General features: G+C 44.2%; 1 pseudogene; it reads right to left on the reverse strand.

Annotated features, from left to right (window-relative positions):
* Nucleotides 1–947: 947 nt before the first annotated feature.
* LOC116588858 lies at nucleotides 948–1,980 on the reverse strand (annotated as a pseudogene).
* Nucleotides 1,981–8,961: the final 6,981 nt, after the last annotated feature.

Raw genomic sequence — 8,961 nt, forward strand, 5'->3', positions numbered from 1 at the left:
GAAGGTTAGTAGACAAAGGGGTGGACTCTGCCAGTTATCCGTTGTTTGTCCCTCAAATACAAATTCATCCTTCGTTATCTGGGATGCAAAAGTGAAGCTGGTTTATTTAAATATTTTCCTTTGTCAGTGAGCACCATGTTGAATTTTGGCAGTAGAGGGCGATGGAGAGACACGGCTGGAGAAAGGCAGAGAAGACCCCCTGGTCTGGTGTGTTCCTTCAGGTAGGCTCCAGCATCGGTGCTGCAGGCAGCTTCTCTAGGGTTCAGCTCCTGCTGTAGACAGCTTCCCCAATACCAGATTCTAGCTGCTGGCTCCCGCAGTACCCAGCATCCAGAAGCACCAGTGTCTGGCGGTTTTCCTTGGCTCCTTTTTTGGGCAGTTACCTAATAAGAGTGCCTCCCGTGAGACACCTCCCTGTGAACAGTTTTCCTGGAAGCACAGGGAGTGTATTTCTGGCAAGTTCTGATAGTATGGCCCTGCAATGACTTCTCTGCTAGTCAGTGAGCCATGGCCGTGCCCTTTGCAACTCCGTCTAGATCTCTGCCGTGGAGGAGGGAGTCTTCTCCTGGCTTGTCTCTCTCAGTCTCAGGCAGTGGCTGCTCCTTTCTATATGCTCTTCCCATACTCTTCAGAGCTCTCACTACTTCTCACTAGCCAGTCACTCATGTCTCCAATCCCTTGTTATATTTAATAATTCTTTTATTAAACTTTCTCTGTTCAAATGACTGTGGTTTCTGTCTCCTAATTGGACCCAGACCAGTCTGCACATAAAACGGTTTCAGAATTGCTAACTCATTCCCCTGTGAGACCCACAGAAAGGAACAAATTTACTGACGAAATTACAATCTCTGTGTACAGTCCTTCCATAGTTAGCTTTTTTTTTTTTCAAACAACCAGACACATTAACGTTCTTGGTTTATTAATCCTCTTGTGAAAACTCTGCACGGTCACCGCAGATAAAGCCACAGCAGCATCCTTACTCCTTCTGTTGTCCAATCTCCAGCTCGCTTTTTGCTAGCACCAGCAGCGGCTTTTATAGTCCCCCTGACTTTCTTCATTCTGTTCTTGTGTTCCTTTCGCTGTTTTCTTGACATCTTTTTCTTCTCCTACTGGCCTTGCCTCCCAAGTCTATGTTTGGGTTCATTTTTCTTTGCATAGTCCAAGGAATCCTAAGTTATGCCAAAGTCAGTTGTCTTGCCACCACCAAAATGGGTTCCGAATCCAAATCCAAATATGACATCTGGTGTGGTCTTGTACATTTTGGCTAGTTTCCCGAATTTCTGTCTTAGGTACTGTTGCTTTTCCGGGGTAAAGGACATCAATGACCATCTGTTTCTGCTGAAGTGGTCGGTTGGTCATGAACTTCCTGGTCTGGATAGTAGCTGTGTCGTTTGTGATGGCAGCCGAGCTTCAAGCAGCCGGGGAAGAAAAGAGCATAGCTGTCTTATAGTGTCCAAAATATCATTTTTTAGTTATTTAGGTTAGATGTTAGATGTTTCCTCTCCTATCCCCTCCAGGGTGGTTATATGCTTTTTTTTTTTCCCCCATCTCCGCCACTCCAGATTCAGGGATCTGAACCCAACTCCCTTTCCATCAGCTGAGGGCAATAGAGGCCATCGCCTGTCCCTTTGGAACGGCGCTCACCCATCTCTCAGGACCAACTGACTCATGTTCAACAGCGGTTCACAAGGAACCCTTCTCCACTTCACCTTCTAAGTTCTCCTTTGAATCTTTACAACTAACACCAAGATCTGCACCTGTGGCAGCTCCGCCCTGGTCTGCACCCTAGGCTTCAAAGCTCACTGTAGCCGCCCTCCTACTCCTTGCAGCGTAGCATCCTTGGGGTGGGGCTTGGGGGGAACCACGGCGGCCCCCGCAAGGGAAACCACCGTGCCCCCACCCCTGCCTGCTCCCATCCATCTCGTGGGTGTCACCGACTGCCAGCGACGGCCGGGTAGGGGCCCCACGCTCCAGCGCCATCACTTTCAGGGCCAGTTGATTCGACAGGTGAGTTGTTAACACACTCCTTGGCAGATTCCGACTTCCATGGCCATATTCTTTATTTGTAATACATTTAGGCTCCTTATTGTTGGTGTTCCATATGGGGTTCTTTTCTCATCCTGGTTGATTTGAATGATTTATTTATTCTGGGAGTATGTAAACCATTGTCCTGGTTCTAAGAGTCACAGCTGTGTGGAAGGGCTTGCATATACTCAGGGGAGTGTTGTGGTCGCCTCATTTCTAGTACCTGTTTCCATTCCCTCCTTCTTCATGTCCCATTTCTGTCCATCCCCCTTCTATAAACAACTACTCTTTTTTAGCTTCTGGTTTAGCCTTTCTTTTTATTTTATTTTATTTTATTTTATATTCTTTTTTAAAAAATTAATTTATTTATTTTCAATAAAACAGTATTCATTATTTTTTCACCACACCCAGTGCTCCATGCAATCTGTGCCCTCTATAATACCCACCACCTGGTACCCCAACCTCCCACCCCCCTGGTTTAGCCTTTCTTTTGTCAGTTGATATGTGGGGGCCCATAAAAGAGTTTTGGGTTCTTTTTTTTGTTTTTTTTTTTTTTCAAGATCATATTATTTGACAGAGAGAGAGCGAGAGCATGGGGAATGGGAGAGGGAGAACAGATTCTCCACGGAGTGGGGAGCCTGACGCGGGGCTGGATCCCAGGACCCTGGGACAATAACCCTGAGCAGAAGGCAGATGCTTAACCAACTGAGCCACCCAGGCGCCCCCCAAAGATGAGCCTTAAGCCTTCTTAGAAGGCAAGGACTCAGGCTCATAGCCCTCCTGCCTCTGCTCTCTATGGAGCCAGGGGTGAGCCCATTCTAAAGCTTGATAAAAAGAAATATTTGCTGGCGTTGATCACTGAAGGTCATGCTGTAGGGAAAACTGGTCATGTCTATTAAAACAAAACATGAATAATTTCTTATTTCTTCTTCACGGGCATTTCAATGAATATTGAACCTCAGGAAAAAAATCATATTTGCACTTAGGTAAATATGGACACACTTGTTTTCTGTCATGTTGTTTTTAACGGTGAAAAGAAAAAAAAATAATCAGAAACAATCTAATGTCTGTTAATAGAGAAATAGCTAGAAACATACACAGAATAGCCAATCTGGCACCGTATACAGTTCAACAGGGCTGTTTGTTTTATTCTTTTATTTTTTAAAAAATATTTTACTTATTTATTTATTTGACAGAGAGAGAGAGAGATCACAAGTAGGCAGAGCAGCAGGCAGAGAGAGAAGGGGAAGCAGGCTCCCGGCTGAGCAGAGAGCCTGATGCAGGGCTCGATCCCAGGACCCTGAGATCACGACCCGAGCCGAAAGCAGAGGCCCAACCTGCTGAGCCACCCAGGCACCCCAGGGCTGTTTGTTTTAATAATTCAGAGTTATGGAGAGCTTAGAATTAAAGCTCTCAGTCATATTGATGAGTGGGTGGATAGAAAGCTAGTTATAGAATGATAGATATGGAATAATGCAACTTATGAAAAATTGAGAAATAAAACAATGCCACATATTTTATAGATATACATGTGGGATATATATCTATGTGAGATATATATGTGATATATAGATAGGTCTATAGATACAGCTATCTGTAAGAGAAAGGTTTGGAAGCATGTATGTCAAACTGAAAAAATGATTTCATTTAGCAGGGTCTGGCTGGAACAGAGGAGACTGGAGATTTGGGGTGGGGGTGGGTTTCAAAAAGAATTTTTATCTGCAATATGTTTGATTTTTAAGTATTCGTGTGTTATTTGTATAATATTCTTTTTTTTTTACGATTTTTTTAAGATTTTATTTATTCATTTGACACAGAGAGAGAGATCACAAGTAGGCAGAGAGGCCGGCAGAGAGAGAGAGAGAGAAGCAGGCTCCCCGCTGAGCAGAGAGCACGATGCGGGGCTTGATCCCAGGACCCTGAGACCATGACCTAAGCTGAAAGCAGAGGTTTAACCTACTGAGCCACCCAGGCACCCCTATAATATATATATATATATATTATATATATGGATATATATTATATATATATATCCATATATATAATATATATATATATTTTTTTAAGATTTTATTTATTTTTTTGACACAGACTAATTGTCAGAGAGGCAGGCAGCGAAAGAGGGAGAAACAGGCTCCCTGCCAAGCAGACAGCCTGATGTGGGGCTGGATCCCAGGAGCCTGAGACCATGACCTGAGCTGAAGGCAGAGGCCTAACACTCTGAGCCCTCCAGGCACCCACACCTATAATATTCTTTAAAGCTAAAATGGACATACAAAACAATGACTGCATTAATGAAATCTCACAATCCTCAGAAAGAGACTGCAACCTATTGGAGATGCTAGGTAACACCCTCAAACACTTAGTATCTGCCCTTCCTGGAGAAGATTCCAGAAATGACAAGAGTCTCCACTTCTCCCTCTCCTATTAAATGGAAGACTCCTTTCCTAAACGTTGTCTGCTGTGAAGGCTTGCTGTCTGTTTTTTTTTTTTTTTTTTTTTTAAGATTTTATTTATTTGTTAGAGAGAGAGAGAGAGATACAGAGCGCAAGCACAGGCAGACAGAGTGGCAGGCTAGAGACAGAGGGAGAAGCAGGCTCCCTGCCGAGCAAGGAGCCCGATGTGGGACTCGATCCCAGGACGCTGGGATCATGACCTGAGCCGAAGGCAGCTGCTTAACCAACTGAGCCACCCAGGCGTCCCTGGCTCTTTTTTTTTTTTTTTTTTTTAAAGATTTTAAGGCTTGCTGTCTGTTAATAAAAGTAATACAAGTAACAAAGTAACAGCACCTGGATTTACAGCGAGCATTGTACATCCACTCCCTGCCCTCTACAGCTCATATCGGACTAGTTCTGCTCTAACACAGTAGATCACTGACCATAAACCCCGGCATACACTCTACTTTGATTCTTTTTTTTTTTTAAGGTTTATTTATTTTTTTTATTATATTTTTTTAAGATTTTATTTATTTATTTGACAGAGAGAGAGAGTATACGCATGCAGAGCAGCAGGCAGAGAGAGAGAGAGAGAGAGAAGCAGACCCTCTGCAGACCAGGGACCCCAATGTGGGGCTTGATCTCAGGACCCTGGGATCCTGACCTGAGCCGAAGGCAGCCGCTTAACTAACTGAGCCACCCAGGTGCCCCTGATTATTTTCTTTGCTGAGGTGTAGGATGGATATTCAACCTAAGGAATGCAGTTAATGGCTAAGGACAGAGTCCAGGTATTCTCAGACATTTGCTTTCTCTTCAAACCATTTGATGACTGAGAAAATCAACATTCCCACATCAAGGTGGTTAAATTTATTATGAAAGATAAAGAGAATATAAAATACCGTCAAGTGTATATTTAAATTATTTTCCACTGGGGGGAAATAAAAAATAAAACTGAAGTCTTACCCTTACTACTCTAATAATAATAATAAAAAAGATTAGAATGATAATGAGCCAGAAAGCTGACTAAGCCACTAATCAAACACAGAGACACAAATACAATTAGTGTTTGGGGCAAGTGCTCTGAGGAGTCTGGGCTTAATCCTGAGATATCCAGAGGCTTGGCATGGGGGCCCCCATCCCCACCGGACACAAAAAGGCACTTCCTGCTACCGCTCTCTGTTTTTTGTGTAGTTTGAGTTAAGACCATGCAAAATAAACAACATAATTTTGTCTAGGTGTCACATTCCCTTCTGGGAGGAAATTACTACACTTGTTTTGTAGCTCCTCTGTTTGGAGTATATTTCTTGTTTTTAAATTTTTAAATCCCCTAGGCCCTTTCCCACTTTTTAGGAAAATTACTTATGTTTTCTAACTTTGTAGACTCGAAATTCATACCTTTTGAAAGTCTCTCTTTGAGGAAATTTGCACAAACAGCAAGGAAATTTGGCTGAGTGAGATTCAACTTCTCCTCATCGAATGCATATCACGTGTGCATCTGGAATCATGTTTTATACAGTAAAAAAGACACGTTATAAAGCAGTGTGCATAGGATACTACTACCAGGGCAGACCACATGCGTCCTCAAATACAGAATGTCTGGAAGGACAGTAGCATCTCACAGTGGTGAGATTGCTGAAGATTGATTTCTTCTTTTTACTTCCCTATATTGTTTGCATTTTAAATATTGAGAAGTATCCTTTTCATAATAAAAAGAACATTTTGTTCTTGAAACAGCAACAAAAGGTGAGGAAGGGATAAAAATAACTGGAACAGAAGGAAATGCAAACAGAAACGATAAAATGCATTGGGACTGAGGCTGGCACTCCAAATCCTCACATCTCGCTTGCTGTCCAGCTCCATGTTCATCTCCCTGCCATGCCATCATCCCTTCTGGCCTGCAGCCCTCCTATAGGCTCCTGTCTGGTCCCTCCTGCCTACCTTCTTGCCTTTCAGTCATCCACTCTGTACAGAACAGCCAGAGTGATGTTCCTAAAGCGACAATCTGATCTGTATTTCCAACCACTTAAAAACTTTAGTGGCTCCTAGTCATACTGAGATAAAAACCCAATCTCCTTGCCTTTTACTGTCCTTGCTTCTTCTTCTCCTGCCCGTTTACCTTTTGCTCCCTTTGTTGATATTTCCAGGAACACTCTTTCCTGCCCCAGGGCCTTTGCATTTTTTATTCCTTATGCTCAGATAGCTCTTCCCTCAGTTCCTCATCAGCCCCTGTTCCTCAGAGTCTCCAGGGATGCGGGTCAGTAATCTGCATTTTAAAATATGTACTTTAGGTCATCTTTGTGCAAACTCAGGTTTGAGAGACCCTATTTTAAAGCCTGTTGGTGGGTATTAAGGAGGGCACGGGTTGCATGGAACACTGGGTGTTATACACAAACAATGAATCATGGAACACTACATCAAAAACTAATGATGTACTGTATGGTGACTAACATAACCTAATAAAAAAATGAAAAATAAAAAAAAATAAAGCACTGACTTTTTTTTTTTTTTTTTATTTGTCAGAGAGAGAGGTAGAGCGAGCGCAAGCACAAGCAGACAGAGAGAGGCAGGCAGAGTCAGAGCGAGAAGCAGGCTCCCTGCAGAGCAAGGAGCCCGATGTGGGACTCGATCCCAGGACGCTGGGATCATGACCTGAGCCAAAGGCAGCTGCTTAAGCAACTGAGCCACCCAGGCGTCCCAAGCACTGACTTTTGATGAGTATTCAGGTGTGGGTGGCAGGGGCCACAGATTTCATGAACAAACTTCTGATACCTGGATTATTCTCCCTCAGACCCCTGTGAGGCCACGTGTATCCTCTGGGCTGAGATGTTTTTAAAAATGACCAAGTTGGGTGCCTGGGTGGCTCAGTGGGTTAAGCCTCTGCCTTCACCTCAGGTCATGGTTCCAGGGTCCTGGGATCCAGCCTCGTATCAGGCTCTCTGCTCAGCAGGGAGCCTGCTTCTTCCTCTTTCTCTCTCTGCCTGCTGTTCTGCCTACTTGTGATCTCTGTCAAGTAAATTTTTAAAAAAGACCAAGTTGTGGGGATGCCTGGGGGGCTCAGGTGGTTGAGCATCTTTTGGGTTACATCATGATTTCAGGGTCATGAGATCAAGTCCTGCACTGGGCTTCATGCTTAGCAGGGGGTCTGCTTGAGATTCTCTCCCTCTTCCTCCGCACCCCACCCCGATGTGCATGGGTGAGCACGTACTCTCTCTCTAAAATAAATTTTTAAGAAAAAAAGAAAAAGAACCTAGGTGTGTCAGCTCACAGAATGATGGGACTTTAGTGTCTAGACGCTTTTCTACCAAAGGTAACAACGGCTAAAATTTCAGCTAAGATTTTTTAGTGGTGACTGTTTCTTTTTCATCTATTGGTAAATTAAGCATAAAATACTTACAACAGATTAGCCCTTCCTCTGAGGTGGAGTTTGTAGACTGACCCAGGAAGAGTTCTGAAGCAGTTATATTCCGGCTTCTGTCTTGGACTTTTACCGCCAAACCTGAGAACTGTTGCAGTCTGGAAGGCGCTATGGGACAAAGAGATGATGCGGTGGCCCAGGGTGGGGAGGGTGGACGCGGGTGGTGAGCAGGGGGTTTTGGAAGGTACTGGAAATGTTAAGCAAACACTCTTGGAGCTTATGCTTAGGGCAAGTTCCTATGCTAGGCATAGGTAGGTGGGGGAGGCCAGCACAAGACACACCCAGGTCTACCCAACCTGCCCACCAGGGCTCAGGCACCCTCAGAGAAGCTTGTCTCAGTGCAAAATGGTTAGGGCAGTTTTGTTTTTTGTTCTTTTTGGGAAATTTACCTAGTCCCACCTGGTGGGCATAAATAGAAGTCAGAACTTTACAAGGGGGCTGTGGCAGGAAAAGCAACAGAGAGTCATTAATTTTTGTTGGCTTCTCCCAGGTTTCCTTTCAGGAACAGCTCCTGCACTCCCTGTGCTTCTGGGGAGCTTCCAGTCAAGGTGGCCCCATCTCTCTCACCCCAGGAGCTGGACCAATCCCAGTCCTCCCTGGGTCTTCTTGCCAGAATCTAGGGGGCAGGAGTTCCTTCTGCTGGGCTTGCTGAACTGGTCAAAGATGAGCCTTGTGCTGTGCAGTTCCATCATGCCCACTCAGCAGAGAAAGCCTGAGTGACAAAGAGAAAGAGAGAGTCCCAATGACATCATTTGAGCTCCTAGATCCAGCCAGACCTGAAGCTAGACCCGGTCCTAATCTTTCCATGGCAGGTGCTAATAAATTCACTTACGGTTTCAATTTGTTTGAGCTCAGTTTCTTCTCTTGCAACAGATAGAGACCTAAGGAATGCACAAGACTTAGACTATTTCTTCCATTATTATTCCAAGTCTCCAAATAAAAAATGTGCTATTGGCAGAAAATCGTCTTTGTAATGTAATAGTGAGGCCAATCTCATAATGTAGATGGGCAGTGTTACAACCCTACAGGGTGTGGGACTTCTATAAATCCTGGGCCAGGCACAGCCCTACCATTCAGGGTTCTCAG

The sequence above is a fragment of the Mustela erminea genome, chromosome 1, assembly GCF_009829155.1.
Source record: "Mustela erminea isolate mMusErm1 chromosome 1, mMusErm1.Pri, whole genome shotgun sequence".
In the NCBI taxonomy this organism is placed as follows: Eukaryota; Metazoa; Chordata; class Mammalia; order Carnivora; family Mustelidae; genus Mustela; species Mustela erminea.